This window comes from Acanthochromis polyacanthus, unplaced genomic scaffold (assembly GCF_021347895.1).
Source record: "Acanthochromis polyacanthus isolate Apoly-LR-REF ecotype Palm Island unplaced genomic scaffold, KAUST_Apoly_ChrSc contig3, whole genome shotgun sequence".
Lineage (NCBI taxonomy): Eukaryota > Metazoa > Chordata > Actinopteri > Pomacentridae > Acanthochromis > Acanthochromis polyacanthus.
The window spans coordinates 3,336-16,397 of NW_026131317.1; the positions used below are offsets into that span (position 1 = coordinate 3,336).

General features: G+C 54.0%; 15 non-coding genes across 15 annotated transcripts; all 15 read left to right on the forward strand.

Moving 5' to 3' along the window:
- The first annotated feature begins 1,806 nt into the window (after positions 1-1,806).
- Positions 1,807-1,994, forward strand: LOC127532859 (U2 spliceosomal RNA). Its single transcript, XR_007940512.1, has one exon. It is a non-coding gene; the product is annotated as a U2 spliceosomal RNA (small nuclear RNA).
- Positions 1,995-2,438: 444 nt separating this feature from the next.
- LOC127532794 (U5 spliceosomal RNA) lies at positions 2,439-2,553 on the forward strand. Its single transcript, XR_007940446.1, has one exon. It is a non-coding gene; the product is annotated as a U5 spliceosomal RNA (small nuclear RNA).
- Positions 2,554-2,734: 181 nt separating this feature from the next.
- Positions 2,735-2,925, forward strand: LOC127532845 (U2 spliceosomal RNA). The gene has a single exon (XR_007940498.1). It is a non-coding gene; the product is annotated as a U2 spliceosomal RNA (small nuclear RNA).
- Positions 2,926-3,371: 446 nt separating this feature from the next.
- On the forward strand, positions 3,372-3,486 carry LOC127532795 (U5 spliceosomal RNA). The gene has a single exon (XR_007940447.1). It is a non-coding gene; the product is annotated as a U5 spliceosomal RNA (small nuclear RNA).
- A 181-nt stretch (positions 3,487-3,667) lies between these two features.
- Positions 3,668-3,858, forward strand: LOC127532846 (U2 spliceosomal RNA). The gene has a single exon (XR_007940499.1). It is a non-coding gene; the product is annotated as a U2 spliceosomal RNA (small nuclear RNA).
- Positions 3,859-4,304: 446 nt separating this feature from the next.
- On the forward strand, positions 4,305-4,419 carry LOC127532803 (U5 spliceosomal RNA). The gene has a single exon (XR_007940456.1). It is a non-coding gene; the product is annotated as a U5 spliceosomal RNA (small nuclear RNA).
- A 181-nt stretch (positions 4,420-4,600) lies between these two features.
- Positions 4,601-4,791, forward strand: LOC127532842 (U2 spliceosomal RNA). Its single transcript, XR_007940495.1, has one exon. It is a non-coding gene; the product is annotated as a U2 spliceosomal RNA (small nuclear RNA).
- A 212-nt stretch (positions 4,792-5,003) lies between these two features.
- Positions 5,004-5,118, forward strand: LOC127532866 (U5 spliceosomal RNA). Its single transcript, XR_007940518.1, has one exon. It is a non-coding gene; the product is annotated as a U5 spliceosomal RNA (small nuclear RNA).
- Positions 5,119-5,299: 181 nt separating this feature from the next.
- Positions 5,300-5,490, forward strand: LOC127532844 (U2 spliceosomal RNA). The gene has a single exon (XR_007940497.1). It is a non-coding gene; the product is annotated as a U2 spliceosomal RNA (small nuclear RNA).
- Positions 5,491-5,702: 212 nt separating this feature from the next.
- LOC127532796 (U5 spliceosomal RNA) lies at positions 5,703-5,817 on the forward strand. Its single transcript, XR_007940448.1, has one exon. It is a non-coding gene; the product is annotated as a U5 spliceosomal RNA (small nuclear RNA).
- Positions 5,818-11,121: 5,304 nt separating this feature from the next.
- Positions 11,122-11,310, forward strand: LOC127532861 (U2 spliceosomal RNA). The gene has a single exon (XR_007940514.1). It is a non-coding gene; the product is annotated as a U2 spliceosomal RNA (small nuclear RNA).
- Positions 11,311-11,754: 444 nt separating this feature from the next.
- On the forward strand, positions 11,755-11,871 carry LOC127532807 (U5 spliceosomal RNA). The gene has a single exon (XR_007940460.1). It is a non-coding gene; the product is annotated as a U5 spliceosomal RNA (small nuclear RNA).
- A 179-nt stretch (positions 11,872-12,050) lies between these two features.
- LOC127532839 (U2 spliceosomal RNA) lies at positions 12,051-12,241 on the forward strand. The gene has a single exon (XR_007940492.1). It is a non-coding gene; the product is annotated as a U2 spliceosomal RNA (small nuclear RNA).
- Positions 12,242-12,453: 212 nt separating this feature from the next.
- LOC127532798 (U5 spliceosomal RNA) lies at positions 12,454-12,568 on the forward strand. Its single transcript, XR_007940451.1, has one exon. It is a non-coding gene; the product is annotated as a U5 spliceosomal RNA (small nuclear RNA).
- Positions 12,569-12,749: 181 nt separating this feature from the next.
- LOC127532782 (U2 spliceosomal RNA) lies at positions 12,750-12,940 on the forward strand. The gene has a single exon (XR_007940431.1). It is a non-coding gene; the product is annotated as a U2 spliceosomal RNA (small nuclear RNA).
- The last annotated feature ends 122 nt before the right edge of the window (positions 12,941-13,062 follow it).

Genomic DNA, 13,062 nt, shown 5'->3' on the forward strand with positions numbered 1-13,062 from the left:
GCGTTTTTGTGGGGTGGTTGCGGACTTTGTACGCAAATGTGCGGAGCATGGTGACGGTGAATGGTCACCTGGGGAGGGTTTTTGGGGTGCACTCTGGGGTGCGGCAGGGGTGCCCGCTCTCTCCTTTGCTGTACGTTTTGTATATTGAACCTCTTGGAGAGGCCATCCGCGTGGATCAGGGGATCAGAGGGTTTTTGGTGCCAGGCAGTGGGGGCACACGGGTGAAGCTGTCCCAGTACGCGGACGACATGACGTTGCTGCTGGACAGTGATGGATGTCTGGTCAGGGCTTTGCGGGTCATACAGGATTTTGGGCGGGCTGCAGGGGCGAGCCTGAACCTTGCAAAGTCCTCGGTTAAGTTTTTTGGACGGTGGAAGGGGCGGACGGACGTACCGGGGGCTTGGCGCACTGCCGTGGCCCGCTGAAGGTCTTGGGAGTTCATTTCGAGACAGCCAACAGTGCTGCCTCGAACTGGACTGACCGCCTTGCCAAGGTTCAGAGGAAGCTGTCATTGTGGAGGGGCAGATTCCTGACTTTTTTCGGGAAAGTGCTGGTGCTGAAGGTAGATGTGCTACCGTCCCTTTTGTACCTGGCGTATGTCTACCCCCTTCCAGTGTGCATGAGGAGGTCGCTGATGCGTATGGTCTTTGGTTTCATGTGGGGAGGGCGATACGAATACGTATCAAGGGCCCGCATGATGGTTGGGATAGACGGAGGGGGGAGGGATGTCCCACATTTGCCACTGAAGCTGGACTGTATGTTCGTGTCCTTCTTGTGCGCTCAGCTGTCTGGCCCAGTATTGCACCCTTCGGGCTACTTTCTGCGGCTGTTTTTTGCCTACCAGGCAAGACAGCTCATGGTGTGGGACAACCTGGCACCACGGGTGGAGCAGCAGCCTTGGCATTACCGCCATGCTGCACGGTGGCTGAGAGCCCATCCGGAGGCGTCCGTAGGAGCAGTGAGGGTCGATCATAGGGCCCTGTACAACGAGGTCAGGGAAAGGGTGTCTGCACCACCGGTGATCGGGGTGCCGTCCAGCACTTGGAGAGAGATACAGCCGCGTGGCCTTGATAATGGGCTCAGGGACCTGAATTGGTTGTGCCTCCACAGGTGCTTGCCAGTGCGCAAGGTGATGCACAGGCACGGGCTGGCGGGATCTCCTGCCTGTCCAAGGGAGGGCTGTGGGGAGGAGGAGTCGGTTGCACATGTTATGTGGGACTGTCCCTTTGCGCAGGCGCTCTGGTCTTGGGTGGAGTTGAGGTTTGGGCGGGCAATGTCTTGGCCTGCCTTGTCATGGGAGCGCGTCGACAGAGGAGTGGGCACAGGAAGGGGGGTGTTCCTTGTCTTGCTGATTGTCAGCCTGGTCAAAAAGTACTTGTGGTGGGCAAGGCAGGAGCTTGTGCAGAAACACAGGACTGTCAGTAGGCAAGGGGTGATGGGGAGGTTGGTGGCGGAGCTTCGGGGGAGGGTTGACAGCGACATATTGAGGTGGGGGCAGCATGCAGCTCTGGAGAGGTGGAAAGGGGGTTTGGGGTTGGTGGGATGGGGGCTTGGTGTGTGTCACGGGGGGAGGTTTTGATTATTGCAAACGACTGTAATTGCTTTGGTTTTATTTTTGTGCCAATGGGATGGTTTGTTGGACGATTGTTCTTAGCAACAGTGTTTTTTCCGGCTGGGGCAGTTTTTTTGTTGTAGGTGGATTGTCTTCTGTGCAACGAGTGTCATGGTTTGTTCTTTGATGTGTTTGTGTATGTATTGTGTGCTTCTGTGATTCAGGCATTGTGTTTGTGTGAGTTCTGTTGATTGATTTCTTTAATAAAAAAAAAAAAAAAAAAAAAAAATCTGTTCTTATCAGTTTAATATCTGATATGTCCTCCATGTGAGGACTACATATTAAACGCATTTTTAGCACTGGGAGCTGAACGAGGGGCTTGCTCCTTTCACTCCACGCATCGACCCGGCATTGCAGTGCCGCCGGGAACGGTGCACCCTTCTCTGGCCTTGTGGAATGAAAAGACACAGACATAAAAGAACAACCACTGCAGCACACACTGTGAGATCAGAGAATGAACCCAAAGCGGTCAAACAAAGCCAGCAGCGTGAGGTGCTTGTGTGGCGTTTTCATGCTTATCCAAATCAGTTTGAAGAGAGAATGGTTTTAATCTGGCTGCGGACGGCAAAGGCCTTTATTCACTTTCCGAGGCCCGAGTCCCAACAACCAGGGGAACGGTCAGAACACGGCCGGCCGCAGTAGGATTGGTCATCCGTCCGACTGGCCGCAATACGACTGGACGGAGCCTTTGGCAACACGGGGAGGTGAGGTGCACTGGGCGTGGCCCGGCATCTGCTACCCGTGACAAATGCAAGCGAGTCTCACCATGAGTGTGGTGCCTGTGACAACCAGGCTTTTGGGCTGCTTCTTCTGCAGAAAGGCAGACTTACTCTGGTTTCTCTTCATAACGTACAAGTCTTTCGCCTTTTACTAAAGACTTCCGTGGAGAGTGACTCCAACGAGTGTATTCTATTTTTGGCAGGCTTTGCCGTCTGGCAGAGCCATATCTGTTTGTTGAAAGCAAAGGAGCTGTGCTTGACAGATTTTTGGGCGGTGCTGAGTGGAGCTTGTGTGTGAGGTCACCAGGCAGAAGCCACTAGCGCAGCCCGGTGAAAACAGTGCACCAGCACAAGTGAGAACTGCGCCAGGGGGCTGGGCCCGTTCAGCAAACGGTCATGGGTCATCGCTTCTCGGCCTTTTGGTTAAGATCAAGTGTAGTATCTGTTCTTATCAGTTTAATATCTGATATGTCCTCCATGTGAGGACTACATATTAAACGCATTTTTAGCACTGGGAGCTGAACGAGGGGCTTGCTCCTTTCACTCCACGCATCGACCCGGCATTGCAGTGCCGCCGGGAACGGTGCACCCTTCTCTGGCCTTGTGGAATGACAAGACACAGACATAAAAGGACAATCACTGCAGCACACACTGTGAGGTCAGAGAATGAACCCAAAGCGGTCAAACAAAGCCAGCAGCGTGAGGTGCTTGTGTGGCGTTTTCATGCTTATCCAAATCAGTTTGAAGAGAGAATGGTTTTAATCTGGTTGCGGACGGCAAAGGCCTTCATTCACACTTTCCGAGGCCCGAGTCCCAACAACCAGGGGAACGGTCAGAACACGGCCGGCCGCAGTAGGATTGGTCATCCGTCCGACTGGCCGCAATACGACTGGACGGAGCCTTTGGCAACACGGGGAGGTGAGGTGCACTGGGCGTGGCCCGGCATCTGCTACCCGTGACAAATGCAAGCGAGTCTCACCATGAGTGTGGTGCCTGTGACAACCAGGCTTTTGGGCTGCTTCTTCTGCAGAAAGGCAGACTTACTCTGGTTTCTCTTCATAACGTACAAGTCTTTCGCCTTTTACTAAAGACTTCCGTGGAGAGTGACTCCAACGAGTGTATTCTATTTTTGGCAGGCTTTGCCGTCTGGCAGAGCCATATCTGTTTGTTGAAAGCAAAGGAGCTGTGCTTGACAGATTTTTGGGCGGTGCTGAGTGGAGCTTGTGTGTGAGGTCACCAGGCAGAAGCCACTAGCGCAGCCCGGTGAAAACAGTGCACCAGCACAAGTGAGAACTGCGCCAGGGGGCTGGGCCCGTTCAGCAAACGGGCATGGGTCATCGCTTCTCGGCCTTTTGGTTAAGATCAAGTGTAGTATCTGTTCTTATCAGTTTAATATCTGATATGTCCTCCATGTGAGGACTACATATTAAACGCATTTTTAGCACTGGGAGCTGAACGAGGGGCTTGCTCCTTTCACTCCACGCATCGACCCGGCATTGCAGTGCCGCCGGGAACGGTGCACCCTTCTCTGGCCTTGTGGAATGACAAGACACAGACATAAAAGGACAATCACTGCAGCACACACTGTGAGGTCAGAGAATGAACCCAAAGCGGTCAAACAAAGCCAGCAGCGTGAGGTGCTTGTGTGGCGTTTTCATGCTTATCCAAATCAGTTTGAAGAGAGAATGGTTTTAATCTGGTTGCGGACGGCAAAGGCCTTCATTCACACTTTCCGAGGCCCGAGTCCCAACAACCAGGGGAACGGTCAGAACACGGCCGGCCGCAGTAGGATTGGTCATCCGTCCGACTGGCCGCAATACGACTGGACGGAGCCTTTGGCAACACGGGGAGGTGAGGTGCACTGGGCGTGGCCCGGCATCTGCTACCCGTGACAAATGCAAGCGAGTCTCAACATGAGTGTGGTGCCTGTGACAACCAGGCTTTTGGGCTGCTTCTTCTGCAGAAAGGCAGACTTACTCTGGTTTCTCGTCATAACGTACAAGTCTTTCGCCTTTTACTAAAGACTTCCGTGGAGAGTGACTCCAACGAGTGTATTCTATTTTTGGCAGGCTTTGCCGTCTGGCAGAGCCATATCTGTTTGTTGAAAGCAAAGGAGCTGTGCTTGACAGATTTTTGGGCGGTGCTGAGTGGAGCTTGTGTGTGAGGTCACCAGGCAGAAGCCACTAGCGCAGCCCGGTGAAAACAGTGCACCAGCACAAGTGAGAACTGCGCCAGGGGGCTGGGCCCGTTCAGCAAACGGTCATGGGTCATCGCTTCTCGGCCTTTTGGCTAAGATCAAGTGTAGTATCTGTTCTTATCAGTTTAATATCTGATATGTCCTCCATGTGAGGACTACATATTAAACGCATTTTTAGCACTGGGAGCTGAACGAGGGGCTTGCTCCTTTCACTCCACGCATCCACCCGGCATTGCAGTGCCGCCGGGAACGGTGCACCCTTCTCTGGCCTTGTGGAATGAAAAGACACAGACATAAAAGGACAACCACTGCAGCACACACTGTGAGGTCAGAGAATGAACCCAAAGCGGTCAAACAAAGCCAGCAGCGTGAGGTGCTTGTGTGGCGTTTTCATGCTTATCCAAATCAGTTTGAAGAGAGAATGGTTTTAATCTGGCTGCGGACGGCAAAGGCCTTCATTCACACTTTCCGGGACTTACTCTGGTTTCTCTTCATAACGTACAAGTCTTTCGCCTTTTACTAAAGACTTCCGTGGAGAGTGACTCCAACGAGTTTATCCTATTTTTGGCAGGCTTTGCCGTCTGGCAGAGCCATATCTGTTTGTTGAAAGCAAAGGAGCTGTGCTTGACAGATTTTTGGGCAGTGCTGAGTGGAGCTTGTGTGTGAGGTCACCAGGCAGAAGCCACTAGCGCAGCCCGGTGAAAACAGTGCACCAGCACAAGTGAGAACTGCGCCAGGGGGCTGGGCCCGTTCAGCAAACGGTCATGGGTCATCGCTTCTCGGCCTTTTGGCTAAGATCAAGTGTAGTATCTGTTCTTATCAGTTTAATATCTGATATGTCCTCCATGTGAGGACTACATATTAAACGCATTTTTAGCACTGGGAGCTGAACGAGGGGCTTGCTCCTTTCACTCCACGCATCCACCCGGCATTGCAGTGCCGCCGGGAACGGTGCACCCTTCTCTGGCCTTGTGGAATGAAAAGACACAGACATAAAAGGACAACCACTGCAGCACACACTGTGAGGTCAGAGAATGAACCCAAAGCGGTCAAACAAAGCCAGCAGCGTGAGGTGCTTGTGTGGCGTTTTCATGCTTATCCAAATCAGTTTGAAGAGAGAATGGTTTTAATCTGGCTGCGGACGGCAAAGGCCTTCATTCACACTTTCCGGGACTTACTCTGGTTTCTCTTCATAACGTACAAGTCTTTCGCCTTTTACTAAAGACTTCCGTGGAGAGTGACTCCAACGAGTGTATTCTATTTTTGGCAGGCTTTGCCGTCTGGCAGAGCCATATCTGTTTGTTGAAAGCAAAGGAGCTGTGCTTGACAGATTTTTGGGCGGTGCTGAGTGGAGCTTGTGTGTGAGGTCACCAGGCAGAAGCCACTAGCGCAGCCCGGTGAAAACAGTGCACCAGCACAAGTGAGAACTGCGCCAGGGGGCTGGGCCCGTTCAGCAAACGGTCATGGGTCATCGCTTCTCGGCCTTTTGGCTAAGATCAAGTGTTTTGTCGGAGTCTTACACCAGCTGCTGAGGCGTTTTCTACACACCGTGAGGATGGCCGCAGGGGCCACACCGGAGCAGCAGATCCCTAGGGTCGGGCTGAGGTATACCCTTCGTTTGCAAGTGGCGTCGTCTGGTGAGGATGCTTCGTCCCGAGCATGGTTCTGCAGGAATGTCATCATGGATCATCTCCATCTGAAGGTGGACGAGGTGTTTTGCCTTCAGTGGAATCAGCAGGACAAGGCATTTGATGTCACACTGAGAGGAGAGGAGGTTTACCACCGAGCAGCGGAGCGATGCAGGAGCACGTCGTCGGCACGGCCTCTCACCTTGTACAAAGTCTGGAACTTGGACCGGCCGAATTTTAGGGTGATCACTGTACATATGTACAACCCCTTTGTCACTGACCTTCAGGTTTCATCGTTTCTGAGTCAGTACGGAGAGGTGGTGACGGCGGCACGGTATGTTAAGGACCCTTTGGGATTTTGGACGGGAAGGCGGCAGTTTCAAGTGCTGTTGAAGGCTGACCTGGACGGGCCCAACGGACTCAAGCACCCGCCTGCTTTTTTTAGCCTGGGCGGGGACAGGGGTTATTTGTATTATGCACGGCAACCTGCTTTCTGCCGCCGCTGTCGGCAGTCGGGCCATGCGGAAACATCATGCGCCGGGGACCGTTGCCGTTTCTGTGGGCAAGGAGGGCACGAGGCGAAGGACTGCAGTGCACCGAAGGCGTGTCATGGTTGCGGAGGCTTAGGGCATCTGTACCGGGACTGCCCGACCCGTGCGAGGACCTTCGCTGAGGTTGCCAGAGGTGGGGGACCGGAGGGCGCCTCGAAGCTTGCCGGCGTTTCCAGGGAGGGAGGGAGTGCTGCAGGCTATGGGGATAATGTGGCTGTCCCTGTGGGAGATCACGGGGGAAGCCCACCGACCTCGGAGGGCCTCCGGGTGGTTTCCCCGGTGGCTACCCCTGCCCCAGTCCGCCCTGAGGTGAAACAAGGAGTGCGCAGAGGGTCACAGGCCTTTGATGCGGGGTCTCCTGCTGAACAGGGCCTGCAGAGCAAGAGATCACGGGGTGAGGAGACGGGTGAGACTGGTGGGTTGTCTGTGGAGGGTTGTGAGGGCGGAGGTCCCGATCGTGCATTGACCGATGCAGCAGGGGCTGAGGCGGGTCGATCGCAAGTGGGGGACAGTGTGGAGGGGGAGGGGGAAGGGTCGGCCGAGGGACAGTCTGGGCCTGGCGTGGAGGACCCGCTCACGCCGGGTTTTGAATTGGAACTGGAACTTACCCCGGACCTGCCGATGGTTCCTTCACCTTTAGGCAACGATGCATATGAGGGGCCCAACAGGCCGTCATCTTCACCGAATACTGTGCCCTTTTCCTGGGCCGAGCAGATGGACAGCTTAGACCTGTATGATGAGTAGGAGGGGCACTTTTTTGCGTGGATTTTTTCTTTTTCATGTTCAATACGGTTTCTTTTAATGTACTGTCGCTGAATGTGAGGGGCATGAGGGACCCTGTTACACGGAGGGTCGTTTTTGATTATGTGGGCTCCCTACGTGCTGATTTTTGTTTTTTGCAGGAAGTCCACTTACGGGATGTCCGGGATAAGGGTGTTTTTACGCAAGAGTGGGGTAGGGGGCCTGCGGTCTGGAGTGTTGGGGGGGTTCACTCTACTGGGGTTGGGATTCTGTTTGGAACTAGGGACATGACAGTGGACAATGTTGTGGTCATTTCTCAGGGGAGGGTTTTGGGGGCCGATGTGTCGTGGGGGTCAGTGAAGCTCAGGGTCATTGTGGTGTACGGGCCACAGACTCCTGTTGAGAGGCAGGAGGTTTTTGGACTGATTGGACCGCACCTCGCGACAAACAGACAGGTCATTGTTGGGGGTGATTTTAATGTTGAGTTGGGGAGTGGGGGATCGAGCATGGCTGGGGGGCGGCACATATCACGATTGTTTGAGGGACATGGTTTGGTGGATGGGGGCAAGGCAGTTCAGCCAACGGTGGTCGGGCCCACATGGTATAATTCATGTGGGGTAGCTAAGCGTCTGGACTATGTGTTTTTTTCGAGGTCTCTCAGTTTGTTGGCAGGCAAGGTGATCCCCGTCTGTTTCACTGATCACCATGGGCTCCTGTTCCGGGTAGGCTCGTCTCTGCCTCCTTTTGGGCCAGGTTACTGGCGCCTTAACGTCAGTGTATTGGAGGAGGCTACTTTTAGAGGCCAATTCTTGCAGTTTTTTAGGGGTCTTTTGGGTCTCAGACCTATGTGCTCTGGGGTTTCTGACTGGTGGGAATCAGCAAAGGAGCGCATTAGGCACTTTTGTTTGACGTACTGTAAGGCCAGGAAGGGGAGGGCGAGGAAGCGAGTGTCTCTTTTGCAGCGACGCCTCGAGGTGGAATATGCCAGGGGTAACAGCGGGGGTGGGGTGGACCTGCGGGTCTGTGACACCCTGAAGTCTCGGCTCAGGGTTTTTTATGAGCGAGATGCTCGCGCATACCTGGTGCGGTCGCGGAGACGGCTGCATGAACAGTCAGAGGCGTGCTCTGCGGCTTTTTTCAGCTCGATTCGTGCAGATAGAGAGAGACAGGTTCTGACCGCAGTCAGGGATGCCCAGGGACGGCTCACTGCTGACGTGTGTGACATGGTGGGTGTTTCTACCGACTACTATCGGGATTTTTTTGGGGGGAGGGCGGTTGACGAGGACGGGGCTGAGGGGTTTCTGGGCCTGCTTACTCGGCGGGTGCCACCCGACATAGCACGTGCTATGGAGGCCCCGCTCTCGCTCACTGAACTCGGGGCTGTGCTCCGTCGGATGAAGAGAAAGGTCGTCCCCGGTATTGATGGGCTTCCGGTGGAATTTTACATGGTTTTCTGGGAGGTGCTAGGGCCGACAGTGTTGGAGGTTTTTAATGAGGTGCTGCATAGTGGTGTGATGGGGGAATCTTTGGCCACTGGGGTTGTCTCCCTCTTATACAAGAAGGGGGACCGGGCGGATCTGGGGAACTGGCGTCCACTGACTATGCTGTGTGTGGACTACAAGCTTTTGGCGAAAGTCCTTGCGGACAGACTTGGCACGGCGCTACCGCACGTGATCCATGTGGACCAGACGTGTGGGGTGAAGGGGCGCTCGGTGAGGTGGAACCTTCAGCTGGTCCGAGACGCAATTGCTTGGTCTGAGGACCGTAACTTGCCACTAATGGCTGTGGCCCTCGATCAGCAAAAGGCGTTTGACAGGGTTCACCGGGGCTTTTTGTTCAGGGGGTTGGAAAGGATGGGTTTCGGCCGCGTTTTTGTGGGGTGGTTGCGGACTTTGTACGCAAATGTGAGGAGCATGGTGACGGTGAATGGTCACCTGGGGAGGGTTTTTGGGGTGCACTCTGGGGTGCGGCAGGGGTGCCCGCTCTCTCCTTTGCTGTACGTTTTGTATATTGAACCTCTTGGAGAGGCCATCCGCGTGGATCAGGGGATCAGAGGGTTTTTGGTGCCAGGCAGTGGGGGCACACGGGTGAAGCTGTCCCAGTACGCGGACGACATGACGTTGCTGCTGGACAGTGATGGATGTCTGGTCAGGGCTTTGCGGGTCATACAGGATTTTGGGCGGGCTGCAGGGGCGAGCCTGAACCTTGCAAAGTCCTCGGTTAAGTTTTTTGGACGGTGGAAGGGGCGGACGGACGTACCGGGGGGCTTGGCGCACTGCCGTGGCCCGCTGAAGGTCTTGGGAGTTCATTTCGAGACAGCCAACAGTGCTGCCTCGAACTGGACTGACCGCCTTGCCAAGGTTCAGAGGAAGCTGTCATTGTGGAGGGGCAGATTCCTGACTTTTTTCGGGAAAGTGCTGGTGCTGAAGGTAGATGTGCTACCGTCCCTTTTGTACCTGGCGTATGTCTACCCCCTTCCAGTGTGCATGAGGAGGTCGCTGATGCGTATGGTCTTTGGTTTCATGTGGGGAGGGCGATACGAGTACGTATCAAGGGCCCGCATGATGGTTGGGATAGACGGAGGGGGGAGGGATGTCCCACATTTGCCACTGAAGCTGGACTGTATGTTCGTGTCCTTCTTGTGCGCTCAGCTGTCTGGCCCAGTATTGCACCCTTCGGGCTACTTTCTGCGGCTGTTTTTTGCCTACCAGGCAAGACAGCTCATGGTGTGGGACAACCTGGCACCACGGGTGGAGCAGCAGCCTTGGCATTACCGCCATGCTGCACGGTGGCTGAGAGCCCATCCGGAGGCGTCCGTAGGAGCAGTGAGGGTCGATCATAGGGCCCTGTACAACGAGGTCAGGGAAAGGGTGTCTGCACCACCGGTGATCGGGGTGCCGTCCAGCACTTGGAGAGAGATACAGCCGCGTGGCCTTGATAATGGGCTCAGGGACCTGAATTGGTTGTGCCTCCACAGGTGCTTGCCAGTGCGCAAGGTGATGCACAGGCACGGGCTGGCGGGATCTCCTGCCTGTCCAAGGGAGGGCTGTGGGGAGGAGGAGTCGGTTGCACATGTTATGTGGGACTGTCCCTTTGCGCAGGCGCTCTGGTCTTGGGTGGAGTTGAGGTTTGGGCGGGCAATGTCTTGGCCTGCCTTGTCATGGGAGCGCGTCGACAGAGGAGTGGGCACAGGAAGGGGGGTGTTCCTTGTCTTGCTGATTGTCAGCCTGGTCAAAAAGTACTTGTGGTGGGCAAGGCAGGAGCTTGTGCAGAAACACAGGACTGTCAGTAGGCAAGGGGTGATGGGGAGGTTGGTGGCGGAGCTTCGGGGGAGGGTTGACAGCGACATATTGAGGTGGGGGCAGCATGCAGCTCTGGAGAGGTGGAAAGGGGGTTTGGGGTTGGTGGGATGGGGGCTTGGTGTGTGTCACGGGGGGAGGTTTTGATTATTGCAAACGACTGTAATTGCTTTGGTTTTATTTTTGTGCCAATGGGATGGTTTGTTGGACGATTGTTCTTAGCAACAGTGTTTTTTCCGGCTGGGGCAGTTTTTTTGTTGTAGGTGGATTGTCTTCTGTGCAACGAGTGTCATGGTTTGTTCTTTGATGTGTTTGTGTATGTATTGTGTGCTTCTGTGATTCAGGCATTGTGTTTGTGTGAGTTCTGTTGATTGATTTCTTTAATAAAAAAAAAAAAAAAAAAAAAAAAATCTGTTCTTATCAGTTTAATATCTGATATGTCCTCCATGTGAGGACTACATATTAAACGCATTTTTAGCACTGGGAGCTGAACGAGGGGCTTGCTCCTTTCACTCCACGCATCGACTCGGCATTGCAGTGCCGCCGGGAACGGTGCACCCTTCTCTGGCCTTGTGGAATGAAAAGACACAGACATAAAAGAACAACCACTGCAGCACACACTGTGAGGTCAGAGAATGAACCCAAAGCGGTCAAACAAAGCCAGCAGCGTGAGGTGCTTGTGTGGCGTTTTCATGCTTATCCAAATCAGTTTGAAGAGAGAATGGTTTTAATCTGGCTGCGGACGGCAAAGGCCTTTATTCACTTTCCGAGGCCCGAGTCCCAACAACCAGGGGAACGGTCAGAACACGGCCGGCCGCAGTAGGATTGGTCATCCGTCCGACTGGCCGCAATACGACTGGACGGAGCCTTTGGCAACACGGGGAGGTGAGGTGCACTGGGCGTGGCCCGGCATCTGCTACCCGTGACCAATGCAAGCGAGTCTCACCATGAGTGTGGTGCCTGTGACAACCAGGCTTTTGGGCTGCTTCTTCTGCAGAAAGGCAGACTTACTCTGGTTTCTCTTCATAACGTACAAATCTTTCGCCTTTTACTAAAGACTTCCGTGGAGAGTGACTCCAACGAGTTTATCCTATTCTTGGCAGGCTTTGCCGTCTGGCAGAGCCATATCTGTTTGTTGAAAGCAAAGGAGCTGTGCTTGACAGATTTTTGGGCGGTGCTGAGTGGAGCTTGTGTGTGAGGTCACCAGGCAGAAGCCACTAGCGCAGCCCGGTGAAAACAGTGCACCAGCACAAGTGAGAACTGCGCCAGGGGGCTGGGCCCGTTCAGCAAACGGTCATGGGTCATCGCTTCTCGGCCTTTTGGCTAAGATCAAGTGTAGTATCTGTTCTTATCAGTTTAATATCTGATATGTCCTCCATGTGAGGACTACATATTAAACGCATTTTTAGCACTGGGAGCTGAACGAGGGGCTTGCTCCTTTCACTCCACGCATCGACCCGGCATTGCAGTGCCGCCGGAAACGGTGCACCCTTCTCTGGCCTTTTGGAATGAAAAGACACAAACATAAAAGGACAACCACTGCAGCACACACTGTGAGGTCAGAGAATGAACCCAAAGCGGTCAAACAAAGCCAGCAGCGTGAGGTGCTTGTGTGGCGTTTTCATGCTTATCCAAATCAGTTTGAAGAGAGAATGGTTTTAATCTGGCTGCGGACGGCAAAGGCCTTCATTCACACTTTCCGGGACTTACTCTGGTTTCTCTTCATAACGTACAAGTCTTTCGCCTTTTACAAAAGACTTCCGTGGAGAGTGACTCCAACGAGTTTATCCTATTTTTGGCAGGCTTTGCCGTCTGGCAGAGCCATATCTGTTTGTTGAAAGCAAAGGAGCTGTGCTTGACAGATTTTTGGGCGGTGCTGAGTGGAGCTTGTGTGTGAGGTCACCAGGCAGAAGCCACTAGCGCAGCCCGGTGAAAACAGTGCACCAGCACAAGTGAGAACTGCGCCAGGGGGCTGGGCCCGTTCAGCAAACGGTCATGGGTCATCGCTTCTCGGCCTTTTGGCTAAGATCAAGTGTAGTATCTGTTCTTATCAGTTTAATATCTGATATGTCCTCCATGTGAGGACTACATATTAAACGCATTTTTAGCACTGGGAGCTGAACGAGGGGCTTGCTCCTTTCACTCCACGCATCGACCCGGCATTGCAGTGCCGCCGGGAACGGTGCACCCTTCTCTGGCCTTGTGGAATGAAAAGACACAGACATAAAAGAACAACCACTGCAGCACACACTGTCAGGTCAGAGAATGAACCCAAAGCGGTCAAACAAAGCCAGCAGCGTGAGGTGCTTGTGTGG